Source organism: Urocitellus parryii, chromosome 8, assembly GCF_045843805.1.
Source record: "Urocitellus parryii isolate mUroPar1 chromosome 8, mUroPar1.hap1, whole genome shotgun sequence".
NCBI lineage: Eukaryota > Metazoa > Chordata > Mammalia > Rodentia > Sciuridae > Urocitellus > Urocitellus parryii.
Genome location: NC_135538.1, coordinates 40,837,000 through 40,840,838, shown reverse-complemented (window position 1 = coordinate 40,840,838; position 3,839 = coordinate 40,837,000). Strand labels below are relative to the sequence as shown.

The following is a 3,839-nucleotide window of genomic DNA, read 5'->3' as shown; positions in this document are numbered from 1 at the left end:
AGGCTTCATCTTGCACCCTGGAAGAGGGAGTCCGCCCACCTGCTCCTCGAACTCCAGGAACCCCGCCTGAGCCAGCAGAGCCCCTGGGATCTGGGTCCCCTGAGACTCTCCGTCAGCCTGCAGCGCCCGGTACCCGCCCAGGAGCGCGCAGCTGGGGTGTTGGGGATACATCAGTGAGCAAGAGAGACCACAGCCCTTGTTCCCGCTGATCCTGCAGCCCAGTGGATGGAGCCCTCAGTCCACACACCTGCCAGGAAAGAAAACAATTTTCCTGGTGGTTGGTCCAAGCAGGGACTCCCCGGTGGATTGAGGAATGTCTGGCTTTTCCTCAGCTCCTTGATCTCTGTGGTAACCACTGGCAGCCCCCAGAAGACCCCCAAAATGAGAGGCCTGAAGTCTACAAGTTGCTACTAGAAATATTTTGGTCTCTCCAGGAAATAATACAACCCCCATACAAATTTATAAGGGCGCTGGGGGCATGCTGACCTCGCTCTGGCCGGCGCACCCTTTGCTCTGGGTCTGGCGGGGCGCTACCATAGCGACGTCCTGGACGCCCAGACCTTGGCCTCCGGCGGCGCCGCCGCTGCCTGGGACCTGGTCTTCTCCGGCTTCCCTGGGGTGTGGCGGCGGCGGCCCGGAGCGGCTTGGGGCTGGTAGGCGAAGCCGAAACGCTCCTCTGATTAAAGCCTAGGCAGCGGACTGGCTCGCAAGCATGCTCTTCCAGAAGCATGTCTACTACCCTCTGGCCAGCGGCCTCGAGGGGCCCGACGCCTCTGCCTCTGCAGCAGCAGGCGCGGCCTCCATGGCCTGTGTGCCCCCCAGTGCGGCATCAGGCCCCCTGCCCTTCTTCCAGTTCCGACCGCGACTGGAGAGTGTGGATTGGCACCAGCTGAGCGCCATCGACGTGGACAAGGTGGCAGGGGCCGTGGACGTGCTAACGCTGCAGGAGAACATCATGAACATAACCTTCTGCAAACCGGAAGCCGAGAAATGCCCACACTGCCAGTCGAGGGTGGACCCGGTGCTGCTGAAGCTCATCCGCGTGGCGCAGCTCACCATCGAGTACCTGATGCACTCGCAGGAGTTCCTCACCTCACAGTTGCACAGCCTGGAGGAAAGGCTGCACCAAGCAGGCAGGGGAGATCAAGCTTCTCAAGGAGGAGTGTAAACGCAGGAAGAAGATGATCTCTACTCAGCAGCTGATGATCGAGGCCAAAGCCAGCTATTACCAGTGCCATTTCTGTGAGAAGGCCTTTATGAACCAAGCTTATCTACAAAGCCACATTCAACGCCGCCACCCTGATGATTCTCACCTTGAGTATAAAACAAAGGCTCAGACGGACAAGCTCCAGAAGGAGGTGGACATGTTGAAGGAGCCGCTGCAGCTTACCAAGTCTCAGTTAGAGACTGCTCAGCACGCTCATGCAATCAGATTCTCTAAGGAATATGAAATGCAAAAAACAAAAGAGGAAGACTTTCTGAAGTTATTTGATAGATGGAAAGCAGAAGAAAAAGAGAAACTAGTTGATGAAATGGAAAAAGTCAAGGAGATGTTTATGAAGGAGTTTAAAGAACTAACTTCTAAGAATTCAGCATTAGAATATCAATTGTCAGAAATCCAGAAGTCCAATATGCAGATTAAGTCCAACATAGGCACATTAAAAGATGCACATGAGTTTAAAGAAGACCTTTCTCCACATCCCCAGGATTTCCAAAATGTGATGCAGCTTCTCGATAACCAGGAAAGCAAGTGGACAGCTCGAGTTCAAGCTCTCCATCAGGAACACAAGAAAGAGAAGAGCCGGCTTCTGTCACATATAGAGAAACTTCGAATCTCCATGATAGATGATCTAAATACAAGCAATGTTTTCTACAAGAAAAGAATAGAAGAACTAGGCCAGAGACTCTAGGAGCAAAACGAACTGATTATCACTCAGAGGCAGCAGATTAAAGAGTTTACCAATAAACCATTAAGCAGTGTCAGTGAACCCAAAGGGAATTCTTTAGCTTGGCAAACTTTTGAATCCAAGCCAGTTGCCCCAGCTATACCTATGAATGCCTCTGTCTCTCAGACTTTAGAAGCTAAATCAAGTCTAACAATGGCACATGTACAGGCATTCTCGTCACACGTACTGGAACCCATAGAAGAACTTTCAGAAGAAGAAAAAGGAAGGGAAAATGAACAGAAATTAAATAACAAGACACATTTAAAGAAAGCTTTGAAGACTAACCCCTCCCTCACGAAGGAGATAAGAACAGTTTTGGAGCAGAGCTTGATGGAGAAACTGGAAACCCTGGGAATTAATGCCGATATCCGCCGTATTCCTAGTGAGCACTTGAATAGAGTGCTGAAAACCGTGCATTCAGCAAGACATGAGAGAGAAAGACAAATGCCCAACATTCAGGAAATTTGAGAATTCCTTGAACATCAGGTCAGCTGTAAAATTGAGGAGAGAGGATTACTCTTTACAGATAAGCCCAGTATTTCTCAAATGGAAACCCTTTCAACTGGAGAAGTACCCAAAGCAGTCCAGCTTCCTCCCAAAAACAGAATATTGGTTAGACAAAGACCTGTTAATACTGATAGAACTGCTCCTGTTCCAAAAATTAAGAAAAATGTCATAGAAGATCCTGTTCCCAGAAAGTCATTGTCTGTTACGACACCTCCCTTCAGTTCAGAGGAAGAGCTGGATGAGGATGACCTCATCCAGGCATACATGTCCCCAGACTTACTTCCCGTGCAGTCCTCTAAAAGCAACAAGACTAGCTATGGAAAGAGCAGCATCAAAAGTGACACTGACTGGACTGAGGGAAGCGAAATGGAAGACTCTGACATTTCTCCCAAGCCCACAGTAACCGCCATTAAAACACTGACTGAAAAAGTTGAAAAGATGGTTTCACAGCAAAAAAATGTGAATAAGCCAGTTGGTGGAATTAATGTGGCTGAGGCATTTATTGCAAAAGAAGGATTACAGGAAGAACTAAAGTGTGCAGATGTGGATGATGATGACTGGGACATATCATCCTTAGAAGAAGAAAATTCCTTGGGGAAGAAAACTGTGAAAGAATGGAAGGAACCTCCACCATTGAAGAATGAATCGAGTTCGACTCAAGTGCCAAGTGCCTGGGTTGCTTCTAAACCTAGGGGATCCAAAACAGAAGTTCCTCAGGAAAACAAATTGAGCACACTGAAAAACAGCTTCATAACTATGGCTGACTGGGATGACCCTTCACGAATGGAGCACATTAAAAAGCAGCTGAGTAACTGTGACTGACTAAAGTGACCCTGCAGATACTTAACTACAGAAGCCAACAGGAGTTCAGCAATGACTACGTGATTCTCAAGCTCCTGCCTTACAGCGTTTCCCACGATAACTAGGAAGCCAGTTCAGAGGATGAGGTTCTCTTTAATGGCACTTGGTACAGTATTGAGAAACAAATGGTCCACAGTATTCAGAAGCATATAAAGGTGTTTGACTTTTTAAGAATAATATGTCACTGAAGTCATAAAGTGTTTTCTTTAGAATGGTACTCTAGTGTTAAGTGTATTTTTTTCCAACTAATTTTTAAGAGAAAAATTTTCAGCTTCTTAAAAAAAATAAATAAAGCTATTGAATCCAATGTTATCTATGATCAATTTTACCTTTCCTCATGTAAAAGTTCTTACAGACATTTGCCTTGGAAGTTGACTAATATTTTTCAAAATCAAAAGCCATGGGAATCCTAAAGTTGGATAGACCAGTACCTCTTATTCTTGGGATACTATACGAAAGCCCTCTTGATGGAAATACTATATAGTATTTACTCAGAAGTGACATTTAAAATGGTAACAGATTTCC

General features: G+C 46.7%; 1 pseudogene; it reads left to right on the top strand.

The window, feature by feature from the left end:
• Positions 1-685: 685 nt before the first annotated feature.
• Positions 686-3,275, top strand: LOC144256416 (cilium assembly protein DZIP1 pseudogene; annotated as a pseudogene).
• The last annotated feature ends 564 nt before the right edge of the window (positions 3,276-3,839 follow it).